Source organism: Stegodyphus dumicola, chromosome 3 (genome assembly GCF_044657685.1).
Source record: "Stegodyphus dumicola isolate Sdum_Otavi_A_Nest chromosome 3, ASM4465768v1".
In the NCBI taxonomy this organism is placed as follows: domain Eukaryota; kingdom Metazoa; phylum Arthropoda; class Arachnida; order Araneae; family Eresidae; genus Stegodyphus; species Stegodyphus dumicola.
The window spans coordinates 61,596,794-61,612,356 of NC_140770.1; positions in this window are offsets into that span (position 1 = coordinate 61,596,794).

Sequence of the window (15,563 nt, forward strand, 5' to 3'; positions counted from 1 at the left end):
AAGTAGTAGAAATTACGCTACAGGGCTCAGATACTCCACTTACTTAAATCGTGTAGAGATCTAGTGGCAGCAAAGAAATAACTGTTACTCCACTTTAACCAGCAATAAATGCAGAAATAGAAGCTCATGCTACAGAGGTAAAGGCGCTTGGCCAAACTCTCTAATTATACTTTCTAGAACTCAGTATTTAAACCTTTTCTCAAAGCAGATTTTGCATTACTTCACGCGTGCTCCCAAATTGAAATATTTTGGCATTGACAATTAGGGGAATGAAGGCTTATAGAAAAGAACGTAAAATTAAACTAAATTGATTATTTAAAGTAAATATAAACCCCTAGACCTTAACCCACTGATTGCCAAAATTGAGATAATTCGCAGTCGACGAGCTAGCCGAGGACACGGATACGAGATAATTCATAGTTGCTGTTCTTGCTATGCAACTACGAATGTACTCCTCGTATATAAATACAACTAACAACAGTTTTCTGGAAATAATTCAAGTAAGATGCTGTATAAGTATGAATAATTCCTAGAACTACTGTCAGAAACTAAAGATCTGCAGCATATGCAAACTACAATATAATTAGTAAGAATATTTTATCCTTCCTCCCAAAATACATTATTCACATTTTTTATTATTACTATGCACTATAATTAGGATTTTAAATGATATAATGAATCAAATTGGTTTTGGGGACTCCTAAACACTGCCGTAGCAGTCAACGGGCTAATAACATTTTCTGATGAAATTCACGAAAGAACAAAAGTGCAGATAGGATTCAAAGGAAGAAGAGACGTGCTAATTAAAAAAGCTTTACCTAATATTTGAATTGAAAGTTTGAAAAAAGAGTTGACAGTTCTCTTGATATATATTGACTGTACCTGGTAGGGAAAGAGTAGCTTCAAGCTTTGTCAAGATTTCACTCTTTGGAGTTTGGCAACATTTTTTGCATCGTAAAATGTCAGCTTGGAAGTAGAACGAAAGTAGAATGTCAGCCTGGAATTCAGTAAGTTTCTAGTAGATATATTTTGTTTAAACCAAAAAAGGGGTTTCCTTTTTTTTACATTTCAAATGGACATATATGTCTTAGGGTATGCTCTGTTATTTAACTGGAAGCAATTTATAATTAACAAGAAACAGAAAATGTTATGATATAATGGTATCACGGGATTAGTATTCACGTTAGCTTTGGAGATTCGGTGCAAACGTAAATTGTGCAGAAATTGGATATATAAGTCGACGGTAAATGGTATAGAAATCTTGTAGACCTATTAAAAGGGTTCGACACTAAAAGGTAAAATGCACAGAAATTATATAGATAACTCGATGGCAAAATGGTACAGAAATTGGATAGAAAGGATTCAAATTAGTTATAGAGGATTTTCTAGCAAACGCAAATGATAGAAATTATAGAAACGCAAATTTAGCAATCGGAAATTATAGGAAGGGTATAACAACTGAATGGTGGAAGGTATAGAAATCGTACAAAAGGAATTTCCGTTTGTTTTGGAAGAATCTACTTCAAACAGCAAACTTTACAGAATTTGTATAGGTAACTTCATGCAAATAGTACAGACATCGTGAACAAAGCATTCAAGTCAGTTTTCAAAGAGTCGACGGCAGACGCAGAGGGTACAGAAATTCAACTACTCAACGATAAATGGTACAGTAATCATATGAAGACAGTTCAAGTTAAATACCATTACAGAGGTTCTAACACAAAATGCAAATGATACGGTAATTGTATAGACAATTCAACGGCAAATGATAAATAAACTGCTTAAAAGGAGTCGAGTTAGCTTTTGACGACTGGGCGATGACCGGGAAGATGTACAGAAACGAATGGTACCGGATGGTCCGCATCAAATGGTACCGGAATGGCATAGAAGAAGCTTGAATTAGCTTTGTCGGATTAATTAGAGCTGCAAACTCACTTACTGAGTCATATAGAGAGAGGATATATAATTATATCTGATGCGCATAAATAATGACGTCTGTACCCAGAAAAACGAGCAAAAAATAATCTATCTGAATGAAGAATCCAAAATGATGCACTGTAAAAGTGAAAATAGTAATTCCTTAATACACACTTAAGTACACTTATAACTGCCACAATCCAAAATCACGCATCCAGTCTACGCAGTTGAATGTCCTGAAATTCCTTCAGGGTCTTTCCCGAACACATTCATTTCGTATCCAGAGATCAGACGAGCAATTGTAAATCGATAATCCGAAGTCAAAACCCTCTTCGATCTGGCACCTTTCTGCTCCAACATTCCATCCACCTTCGAAGCCATCTAGAAAGCGATGAATAATTTATGAACGTAAGTACGTTTTAAAGGCGTGGGGGGCGTATGGGGTGGAGGGGTCGGAAGAAAATTAATATAAAAATATGAAAAATTTTCCTCTTCCCCCATGCATATTACAATGAATGATAACGAAAAATGAATAAGTTTATATACATATATATAAGATTAAATTGGATCTTGATAACCAGAATATCGTCTTTGAAGAAAAATTGTATTAATAAGGTAATTTGCATGAAAAACCGCACGTGGTTTTTGAGATAGGAAGGAGATGTTTTTTGTCTGCTGATTTGTTTTTTCCCAGAGTATTTTTTTATTATTCGAAAGTGGAAGCTTTGAAAACAGAGAAATGATGATAAATATAAAAATGCAAGGTTTGACTACCCACCCCTTGGACACACACGTACCAGGTTTTTTTGTTATAACTCCTCGATAATTAAATTGCTTTCTGGTGGATTTCTTGTTGCAGTAAATTCGGAGTTAATTTATCGAAATTTAATGACGCTGTGTTCGACAGTTTTTTTTCCCTTCCAGTTTTTTCGTAATTTTCGCTTATTATTTTCGACTTCTTTCATGTTTAAATCTCATTTTTCTTTTCGTGTCTTTTTTTAAATTGGCAAAATTTGGTTAGTTATTTTTGATTAATACACGAAGTATTTCTTTCATATTTTAATGATACTTTTTTCAATTATTTTGTACCTTCTTACAAAAAGAATTTTGGCTCACAGAATGATAATGGGAGTTTCTATTAAGAAGTTGTTTGATCCGCAAATGCCATTAAATTTCACATGCAAAATGTTTCTTATTTGTTCAGCATACAATGTCACAATTTTTAAGTTACGTTTTGATACTGTGCATTGTTACAGTTTCATAGTTAAATAATAATTAAAATAACTGAAAACTCTCAAATTTTATATTACGCCCAAAGAAGCCTTTATTTAACATTTTGTGTGTTACTTGTATTTATTAAATATCATGCTCTTCGCACTTAAAGCATAAAATTCAATTCAAAAGAAATATCACAAAATATTTAAAAAGAGCATATCTTTAGAATTTCTTAAACACATTCTTGCGCGATAGAGGTAATTTTTTGGAATCGTTGAGTTTGTTAACCAAAAAATCGTTAAAGTTTACAAAATATGAAATAGATAATAAAACGAATTCCAAATTTGTGCTTCCAGATGCTCATATTCGAGTCGAGGACTATGTTATTCAAAACAATCTGTTATCTCTAGGTACCGTTGTTTTTATTTCTTTGTGCAGCGTAAAGGAAGTATTGTAATCACGGAAAACTTCAGGTACCATATTTCAATGGAAATATCCATTTTGACCGCTATCGAATGCAATTTAACGATGTTTTTGCGAAGCATCTGTACGCATTACAGAATAAAGGGCTGTTCCCCCCAATAAATTATAAAACTGATTTAAAATGGATTTGGAAGAGATTGTTTCGTGGCGTCTGTTCGCATAACTCCTCAAAAACGAATAGCATCAGAACATTGAAATTTTGTATATAGTACAGCTATAGAATGTAGTTCTGCACCTCCCTTTTTGGTGGCAATCGGTCAAAAGTAAATAAATACATATATATATACAAATACCCACTCTGTTACTCGGCTCCTTGAGCTCAGTTTTATTATTCTTATATGCTGGTAAATTGCGCAATTTTTTTTTTTTTTTTTGCTTTGAAAATGTTTGAATTATGTTGTTCTATATCTTCATGCAATTATTCTATATCTTCATGCAATATTTGTAGAACCATGAACAATTTAAAAGTTGTTTAAGTGCGGATGAGCCTAATTGTTTTACCACAGCGGCCATATTTGTTTACATTTGAAACTTAGCAGAAGAATGGATCTGTTGCCAATCTAAAGGAACTAAGCTTGGCAATAACAACTGTTTCATTTTTATTTGTCTAATTTCTTTTTATGCATCATTTTAGATTTATTGTAATATTTGAATAGAACATGTAGCAATAATTAGATAATTTAGATGATATTTTAAGGTACTTGTTATAATTTATATAGATATAATATATTACATATATATATAATATATATGTGTGTGTAGATATATGTTTATACCTATCTGTATATAAAATATGTATGTGTTGTGGGTATATGTATTATTATTTAAAGAAAGGAAAAGTCGTAGTTTTAATGATTGTCCATAATTTAATCCCTATTAACCATTAAGGTTCTAACAATTCTTTCTCACTTAAAGTCGTAACTCAAAAGGAGAAGAAATACAATTTAAACTTCAAATACGTATGCAATACTGAAGATAATACAAAATATAATAATAATAATAATAATAATAATAATAATAATAAACAAAATCTGAAATGTTTCAGATTTTAAATTACGTCCAAAGGGGCGTTTTTTAACATTTTGTGTGTTACCTTTCTTTATTAAATATCATGTTCCTCGCACTTAAACCATAAGATCCAGTGCAACAGCAATATCGCAAAATAGTTTTAAAACGAGCATATCTTTAAAATTTCCGATACAGAGACTCACGCGCTGGAGATAAAAATGTTTTTTCTGCACAACGTTGCCATTGCTCGCTTTGAAATCCTTGAGTTTGTTAATCAAAAATTCGTCAAAGTTTTAAAAAATAGGAAATCGATCATAAAACAAATTTCATATTTCAAATTTGGTCTTCCACATGCTCATATTCGTTGGAGGATTACGTTATTCAAAATTCGATGACTCTATGTACCGTTGTTTTATCACAATACGAGAAATATACATACATTTATGCAGATTTTTCATTATCTAATTTCTTCAAATATAATGCAGGACTCTAACATTTTGTGGCAACAGTTTGAAAAGTGAACCGACATTTATGAGTCCGACGCAACATGCCAAAACGAAACTAATAGTCCTTCGGGATTCAAATCCCTTTGGACTAATAATAATAAATTATTAATCTCACTTGTTTAACCTTCAAACAGAACTTGTCAAGGAAAAATTGTTTTGAAGTTTTAAACCAAGTTGATTAATGAGTTCCGAATATAAAAACGTTTTCATATACTATTCTCCAAGTACAGAAATTCAATTAAAATCATGAATTTTTTAAGGAAAAATATTTTTAATCAGCATTTTAATTAGTAGGCTTATTAATTATTATATACATATATATATGCTGTACGCGTAAATTTGATTTTTTATATGTTTACTTAAAGGCAATCGTAAAAAACATTGTGGGCATAAAAAAGTAAGGGAAAACATCGCATTTCTAAACATTCTTGGGAGAAAGGAAAGTAAGTAGAAACAACGCAGTTCTAAAACATTCTTGGGAGAGAGGAAAGTAAGGAGAAACATCGCAATTCTAAAACATCAGGGCATAAAACATCTCCGTCGAAAATAAAGCGGTAAAGAAACATCGCAATTTTAAAACATTGTGTTAAAAAATATCTCGGTAAAATTTTGTTACGAAAAGTAAAGGCGCGGTAAGATAGCTTCCCCGCAAAGCAGTTTTAGGTTTGCCATAAAATAGCAAGGAGGGAAGAGTTGCCACATTCGGCGAGAAATCGCCCATTTGGCGACATTTGGCGACAAATTGGCGATATACCATGGACGGTTGGAGAATTTTCTGGAACGAATTCTTACCGATTTAGTCCAGAATGTTCCCGAACACAAGCCGAAAGCTATATAAACCCTGCTGGTCCGCAGTCAGTGGGTGTATTTTATCGAGAGGAAAAGTGCGTGTCTCTCATCGAGAGTGTGCCTCGTCGAGAGGGCGAATCAGAGTGTCTCGTCTGGACTGCGAGTTAGTATCGAGTGTGTGCTTCATCGAGAGAGTCTTTTAGTTCATCGCGAATTGCAGTGTGGAGAGTCTCGAGAGTACGTGGAGTTCCGAGAACGACCAAGCAAAGTCGGGAGCTGTACTCCGAAAAGCAGAGTCGGGTGCTTTGCAGGACGCTGTCTCCACCGTTATTGCCTGACAGTGTGAAGGCTGTGTCTCTGATTGTTCCAGCGTGTTTATAGTAGATCTTCGACGACTGTAAAAAGTGACTTGAGCTGTCCTGATTAATATTGGTAAATAAAGTGTGTTTCGATGCCTCATCAAGTGTCGTCGTTATTCACTCCAAATCTAGGAACCCCGTAACAACTGGTGTCAGAAGAAAAGAGAAACGGAATAATATAAAGGGCCTGCAAATTATCGGATGACTATAACATTGCAGACATGTGTTTTCAGGTTTTAAAAGTTGTATATATTGTTACGAATTTGGTATTTAAAAAAAGCTAATGTTAGTTCAATTATAAATTAAATGGTTTTATTTCTCGCGCAGTGCAGCGCGTGACGAATATTAAAAGAAAGCTAAGCCGGAAAAATTAAAAATACAAGAGCGCGTGCGTTAAATAAATAAATATCTCTTTTTGATTTCGAGAAAGTACTGGAAAATTCTAGCGCGTGATTTTAAAATCTTATAAAAGGAGGAAAACATCTCAGTTTGTAGTAGTTGCTTAGTTTGTTGTTGTTTAGAAAACTGCCGTTGTTGATTATAGCGAATTCGCGGATTAGCGTTCTTTAGCTGTTTTGAATTACGTTCTATTGTACATTTAAGTAGTTAAAAGATAACTACTGTGAGATATTGTGATACTGCATGATAATTTGAGAAAATTTAAGCATTTTTGTTGTGATAATAATAAATTTTTGTTCATTTTTCATCGGACTTGTGCATTCATTTCATAACGAACCCGTACGCACACAACAATTTTTGGTGTCAGAAGTGGGATTTGAATGCCAATAACAAGAGCGATGGAAGAGCAATTAAGGCATTTAATATCAGCCTTTGCCTCATTTAAAGAAGAAATGAAATTGGGCCAGGAATCCCTCAAGGAAGAAATGAAAGCGGCACAGGAACAAATGAAGTTGGGCCAGGAATCCGTTAAAGGAGAAATGAAATTGGGCCAGGAATCCGTTAAGGAAGAGATGAAATCTCTTAAAAATGAGATGAAAGCAGGTCAGGACGAAATGAAAAGAGAAATTACCTGCGTAATAGATAAATTTGAGGCTATGGAAGGCAGAATAGACGCGGTTGAAACTAAAGTTGGACAAATAGAAGAAAGAGTTTCTTCGGTAAAAGAACAAGTAGAAGAAAGAATTTCTTCTGTAAAAGAACATATAGAAGAGAGAGTTTCTGCCGTCGAACAACAAATTGATGATAGGGTTTCTGCTGCCGTCGCCAAAGAAGTTGACAGCCTAAAGAAGTGCATAGCGACGGTAGGAAACAATTCCGAAGGTTTCAAATTTTTATCGATGCCTGCTCGTTCCGTTCTGAAACTATCTACATATGATGGGAAGACCTCCTGGCAGGTGTATAGGACACAATTTTCTATCGTTGCGGATGCGAATGGATGGGATTCCCAAGCTAGGGCCTGTCATCTCGCCGCTTCTCTGAGAGCAGACGCAGCGGATATCCTGCAGACGCTTCCCGAAAATCAAAGGCTAGATTTCGAAGCTCTATCCGGCGCTTTGGAGCTGCGCTTCGGCGAGAAATGTTTAAAAGACTACAGCAGGCTCCAATTAAAATTTCGTCAACAGAAGCTCACCGAAACGCTTCAGGAGCTCGCCACGGATGTTGAAAGGCTGTCACATCACGCCTTTTCGGAGTGCCCGACAGAAACAAGGGAAATCCTGTCCCTGCAATATTTCATCAATGGCATCCGGGACCCTGAAATACAGAAAGCACTGCGAATGGCGGATGTTAAAGATCTGAAAAGCGCTTTAGTGTATGCCATGAAATTTGAGGCAGCCCAGCAAGCCACCCGTCGAGACCGCCATCCAGTCAGAGCTGCTCAAGTCCAGGAGCCAGGGGATCAAGTCACTGCTCGTCTAGACGATTTAACTAGACAACTGAACGCCTTGAGACAGAATATTAGTGACAAGAAACCGACCGTAAAGTGCTGGAACTGCGGTGCTGAAGGACACATCCGACGAAACTGCAGAACACCCCAGGGCACGGGTGCTAAGACCGCTCCTAACAAACAGCAGGGAAACTAATTAGTGGCCATCTCGCGGGGCGGAGGTTGCCAGATCATGAAAGGCCCCAGTTTAAAGCGCTTCAGATTTCTGCAGTGAGAGGCGGCAGTAATGGACTTTTCATAATAGGACATATTAATGGAGTTCCCTGCAATATGACGATAGATACAGGAGCCAACGTTACCATCATCCGAAAAGATTTGGCTCAACAACTGGGAAGCAAACTTATCTGGACGCCGCCCTGCGTTACCCTACAGACTGTGTCCGGTGAGAAGATCAACATCGATGGAAAAGTAAATGCTAACATCACGTTTGGAAGTGCCGCTTACCATCACACGGCATATGTAGCAGAGATCACTGATTCTTGCATACTCGGATTGGACTTTCTAAGGAAATACAATTTTTCCTTGGACTTTAAAAATAACGAATTGCATTCTACATCTGAGGACATAGCGTTATTTGGAGTCAATGATGAAGTTAAATCTGTCCATAAAATCATAGCACAAGACAATATCACAATACCGGCAAGAACAGAAATTTTACTTCCTGGATCCATAGCCGAAAACAGAAATTTCCGCTACGGCATCATAGAATATCCCAATAACTGTAATATCCCAAAAGGAGTACTAGTAGCCTCAACACTCGTCGACCTATCCAGAACGGTTATCCCGGTGAGAGTCGCCAATGTAACTGAAAAGTCGAGAGTTATTAAGAAAGGTGAAGTGGTTGCAACATGTACTCCAGTAACCAGCGTTGAAAGAAAGAGTAACATCCCAGAATCCGTGTCCTCGGAGAGAATTACATCGGAGTTATTGCAGAATGCGCAATTAAACGATAAAGAGAGGAATGCTGCCGATCGCGTCATTAAAGATCTTCAAGTTGTTTTCTCCCGCTCGTCTTCTGACGTGGGTCGAACTAGTTTGACACAACATAGAATAGATACCGGCGATCATCCCCCGATCAAGCAACATCCAAGACGTCTACCGTTTGCTAAACAGGAAGAGGTGCGAACACTGTTAAAAGATATGAAAGAAAGCGATGTCATCGAGCCTTCAGTAAGTCCATAGGCATCTCCCATCTCCTAGTCAGAAAGAAAGACGGCTCAACAAGATTTTGCGTCGACTATCGCCGGTTGAATGAGGTTACGAAGAAAGACAGTTACCCTCTTCCTAGAATTGACGACATTCTAGACACTCTTTCTGGCAGCAAGTGGTTCTCAACACTTGATTTAAAGAGTGGGTATTGGCAGGTAGAAATACAGCCTGAAGACCGAGAAAAGACGGCATTTACTACGGGACAAGGGCTTTGGCAATTCAAGGTGATGCCGTTTGGACTGTGTAATGCGCCGGCAACATTCGAACGTCTTATGGAAACTGTTTTGAAAGGCCTTTCCTACGAAGCCTGCCTCATATACCTGGACGACATCATCATCGTCGGAAAGAGTTTTGAAGAACATTTAGAAAATCTTAGGAAGGTGCTTCAGAAACTGAAAGAAGCCAATCTGAAGCTGAGTCCCGCTAAATGCAAATTGTTCCGAAAGGAAGTGACTTACCTGGGACATGTCATCTCTGCAGAAGGTGTGCGCACGGATCCTGAAAAGGTATCAGCCGTTAAATCCTGGAAACGTCCCGAAAATGTCCATCAGCTGAGAAGCTTCCTAGGGCTTTGCACCTACTATAGGAGATTCGTGAAGGACTTTTCTTCCATCGCAAGACCCCTTCACAAGCTGACAGAGAGCAACCAAAAGTTCTTGTGGACAAAAGAATGCGACGATGCATTTAACAACTTAAAGGAGGCTTTAACATCTGCTCCAATCCTGACGTATCCTCAGCTTGACCGACCATTTATTCTCGACACCGACGCGAGTAATGAAAGTGTTGGTGCTGTTTTGTCCCAAGAAATAGACGGCCAAGAACGTGTAGTGGCGTACTGGAGCAAGTGCCTGTCTAAACCGGAGAGGAATTATTGTGTCACCAGGAAAGAGTTGCTCGCCGTAGTCAAAGCTGTAGAACAGTTCCATCACTATCTATACGGCAGAAAATTCCTGCTCCGCACCGATCATGCATCATTGACCTGGCTTTTAAATTTCAAGAATCCTGAGGGTCAAATAGCCAGGTGGATACAGAGACTCCAAGAATATGACATCACTATCCGTCATCGTAAGGGATCATCACACGGAAACGCCGACGCCCTGTCTAGAAGACCTTGCCAAGAAAGCTGCCGATATTGTTCCAGGGTGGAAGCGAAATACGAGCTGCTGACTCCGGTCGCAAGACAAATTACAACATCAACATCGGCTGATCGAGAACCGTGGAGTGATGATGAAGTCAGGAAAGACCAGCTGGAAGACCGCGACATTAAACCCATAATTGATTTAATGGAGTCATCAAACAGAAAACCTACCTGGCAGGACATTTCTATCTGTAGTCCTACAACCAAACAATATTGGGCCCTCTGGGATTCACTTCACATTCGAAACGGCGTCTTATACCGGAAATTCGAATCGGATGATGGGAAGACGTTCCGATGGCAACTTATACTTCCAAGATCCCGCATTCCTGATGTCCTTAAAGAGTTAGAAAGCACCCCTACTGGAGGTCACTTTGGAATAATGAAGACCTTGCAGAGAGTTCGTGAGCGTTTTTACTGGAATAATGCAAAGGATGACGTGAAAAAGTGGTGCCGATCTTGCGATGCCTGTGCAGGTCGGAAAGGACCGAGGAGACGCAGCCGAGGCAAGCTGCAACGTTACAACGTAGGGGCGCCTTATGAACGTATCGCCTTTGACATCCTGGGACCTCTGCCACGAACTGCTGATGGCAACAAATACATACTCGTTGTCATTGATTACTTCACCAAGTGGCCTGAAGCTTATCCTATTCCTGATCAAGAGGCTGTCACAGTAACTGAGGTAATGATACAGCACTGGATTTCCAGGTTCGGAGTGCCTCTTCAGTTACATTCCGATCAGGGAAGGAATTTTGCCTCGGCAGTAATCAAAGAACTATGCAAACTACTCGGCATTGACAAAACTCAAACGACGCCATTGCATCCCCAGTCGGACGGCATGGTAGAGAGGTTCAATCAAACCATCCTTAATAACCTCTCATTAGTGGTTTCCAGAAACCAACAGGACTGGGACAAGAAATTACCACTCTTTTTACTGGCTTACCGCAGTGCTGTCCACGAGACTACCGGCTATTCTCCATCACAGATGCTCTTCGGTCGTGACCTTCGTCTGCCTTGTGATCTATTGTTTGGCCGCCCTCCGGATGCTCCTTCATCGTCTGAGGAATATATTCAAGATCTCCAGGCCCGGTTTGAAGTGATGCACAACTTTGCACGAGAGCGAGTCAACTTGGCGACGGAGAAGATGAAGACCCGCTACGACACAAGAGCTACTGAACATCAGTTCCACGAAGGAGACAAGGTGTGGTTGTGGAATCCGACTCGACGGAAAGGACTTTGTCCGAAATTACAGTCACCTTGGGATGGCCCGTATACAGTCCTAAAAAGGCTGAATGACGTCGTGGTTCGGATTCGTAAGTCTTCGAACTCTAAACCTAAAGTCGTTCATTACGACAGGTTAGCTCATTACTATGGCCATAGTACGTAATGTAAATAATTGTAAATAGTATCAGACCATGGTCCTTTTTGTTTATAAATGTGTATTTAGTATTTGATTTGTATTTAGTAATTGATTTGCATTTAGTATTTGATTTGTATTTAGTATTTGTTTTGTATTTAGTATTTGATAGCATTTGATTTGTTTAAGTTAGTTATTGCAATTATTGTTTATATTGTTTGATATTGTAATGTAATGTTTATGCCTCAGTTGCATTTATGCCACAGTTGTAAGTTTAGCTTCCTGTCCAGGGATTGTACTGCCCGGGACGTGCAGTCCTTGGGAAGGGGGCAGTGTTACGAATTTGGTATTTAAAAAAAGCTAATGTTAGTTCAATTATAAATTAAATGGTTTTATTTCTCGCGCAGTGCAGCGCGTGACGAATATTAAAAGAAAGCTAAGCCGGAAAAATTAAAAATACAAGAGCGCGTGCGTTAAATAAATAAATATCTCTTTTTGATTTCGAGAAAGTACTGGAAAATTCTAGCGCGTGATTTTAAAATCTTATAAAAGGAGGAAAACATCTCAGTTTGTAGTAGTTGCTTAGTTTGTTGTTGTTTAGAAAACTGCCGTTGTTGATTATAGCGAATTCGCGGATTAGCGTTCTTTAGCTGTTTTGAATTACGTTCTATTGTACATTTAAGTAGTTAAAAGATAACTACTGTGAGATATTGTGATACTGCATGATAATTTGAGAAAATTTAAGCATTTTTGTTGTGATAATAATAAATTTTTGTTCATTTTTCATCGGACTTGTGCATTCATTTCATAACGAACCCGTACGCACACAACAATATATATGTTTGCATAACGATTTGTGAGCGTGAGAAGGAATGAGGAATATTTTAAATTCTATTTTTCATATTTTTGGATTAATTAACAATTATTTGATAAATTTGCTAATAAAAGCAAAAAGGAAACTTAAACATTCAAAAATTAAACATGAGTAGAAAAATAATCCAACATATAGCAAGTAATCGAATTTTAAATTTATGTATTTAACTATTAAATGTTCTTATTTAATTAATCTATTTTATGAAGTTCTACTGAATGTTTCAAGAAAAATATTAAAAGTTAGAAACGAGAAGATGAGTAACTGCATGAGGTTTCCTACATTCAAATTATTTCATTAATTATGACATTGTAAAATGTTTTCTTTTATTTTGCTAATCTGGTATTCATTTGTTAAAAATTAAATATTGCCTTTTTTCAGCTAGTTAAATAATTTTAATATAGTTACATAAATTTAGACTTTGAATAGTTACATAAATTTAAAATTATATTGCCTGCTATACGCACGATTTATTTTCTATCGATGTTCAGTTTTGAATGTTTGAGTTTCCTTCTTACATTTTATCAAAAAATCATTAATTAATACAAAAATTTGAAATATAGAGGTAAAATATTCCTCATTCTTCCTTGAGATCACAAATCATCAATCATGAAATCACAAATCATTCTTCCTTGAGTTCACAAATCAAAATTATGTTGAATATGCATTTACAAGTCTTAAAACCTGAAAAACACATGTCTATGATGTTATCGTCATGCGATGATTTATAGGTGCTTTGTTTTATACCATGGTAATTTTCAGGACGATGCTTTAAAACTGCGATGTTTTTGAGTCGCGTTATTTTTTACCATGATGTTTCGGAACTTTTGTTTTTCTCTTTACTTTTTTAATCCACCATGTTTTTTAACGACAACGTTTTCGCCTTGCATTGTTTTTTCCTCGACGTTTTCGTCTGCGATGTTTTCTGTGGAAACCGTAACAAATAACAATAACAGTACGATATGAACATTCTAATAACAGCTTAAGGGAGAGAAAACAAAGTCCTAAGAAAACTTCCAAAGGGTTTTCTTAGGAAATTCATCCTCATAAGTACCCTTGCAAAACTCATAGTGCGTACATTCTTGGTTATAAATATGAAAATATATGTTTTCAGGTACTAGCATTTTATCTTACCTGTTTCAAAACATTTTTAAAAACATAAAATTATGATGTCGGTAATGCTAATGGTAATGGTAAATATTATAGCGCATAGTCTGGAGAGATTATTAGCGACAGGCGCATGATAGTTCAAAACATGTTACAGTCAAATCTACACATTAATTCTCTACAATCAGAAGTTTTAAACAAGAGCATACTTATAAAATAAAAAGTAGTAATAAAAATGAGGAAAGATAAGATGAAGTAACTCATAAATTGGGTAATGATAGAAGATGTGATGCATATGCGAAATCATAAAATATGTGTTACAATAAAATTTATAGCACTAAAATTCACAGACACATAAAAAAAATCAAACTAAATAACAAAAACCATTCTCCTTGAAGTATTGAAATAAATTAGCATTGGATTCTTTCCCCATTATATGGTCAAGAGGCAAGTCAAAGTTATTAAAATTCTTCAATCTAAGTGAGTTAAAATACGGATATTCATTTAAAATATGACGTACTGTAAGAGTAGTATCACAGTGGGAACAGGTTCACTCTCGACCTTCAAAAGTTACGCGCGAGTGACCAATACGAAGACGGGTTAGAATTACATCCTCCCTTCTGTTTCCTATCGAGTCCCAGTATTCAACTATAGGTTTCACGGTTTTAAGCTTGTTGTGGACCTGGGAATTACATAGCAGCTGCCGCTTCTCTACGACTTTTCACTTGATAACCCTGTTAATATCTGTCAAAGGAACATGCTGGCTGCACAGTTCAACAACAGACTTAGCTGCGATTATCTGCGAGCTCATTTCCTTTGAATCCAACATGATCGGGAACCCACCAGTACAGAACTTGATATCAACGCAACTATGTAAAAAAAGCAGAAAATATATGGCGGTCAGCTCAGATGTTAAGACTGAGCAAGCGTAGTGCAAGTGTCTGCCTTCCATGCGATCACCCATTACGAATGTTGCTCCAACGTGATAAGCTGTTTTTGACCCATCTGTATATACGGCAATATGACCGTTATATTCATGCTTGTGCTCAAAGAAGAGTTGTTTATATACGATTTCGCAAGTGTTCTGCTTATTGTGGCGGTGGAAAGCATCAAGAAGCCTGATTCCAAATCATGATGTTGAAATAGCATTATGATACAAATTATATTGTTGAAAGAACACGAAAACCCAATCGAATTTTATATCTTGTAAAAAATAATATATATATATATTACGGTGAAACACCGAAATCCGGAGAATGTCGACTTTCACCAGTGAATGTCAACAATCACCTAGTCGCTTGGTGTATGTCCGAAATATTTTCCAAATACTCTTATTTCTGACTTACACCGGTCAATGTCGACATTCACTATGTACTAATGGTGAATGTTCAACATATAAGAATATTATATTTTCTTCTCAGTAATTCAGCCGCGAAAAAACGCACTTAAGAGTTAAAATAAGAACTTAAAACCTACGGTACATTCAAAAGGAGAAAGGAAAATAATAGAAGTTAAAAACTTACTTAATTATACAGTACGTTCTAAATGAGAAAATAAAATAATAGTAATAAAAAAACTTACTAAATTATGTGATTCAAATCTTATTTATTGCAACAATTTAAACTATTATGATACTTTATGACCTCTCTTTTGGACCTACACCAGAACATATCTGTGACTGTCGACATACATCGGTTAGGG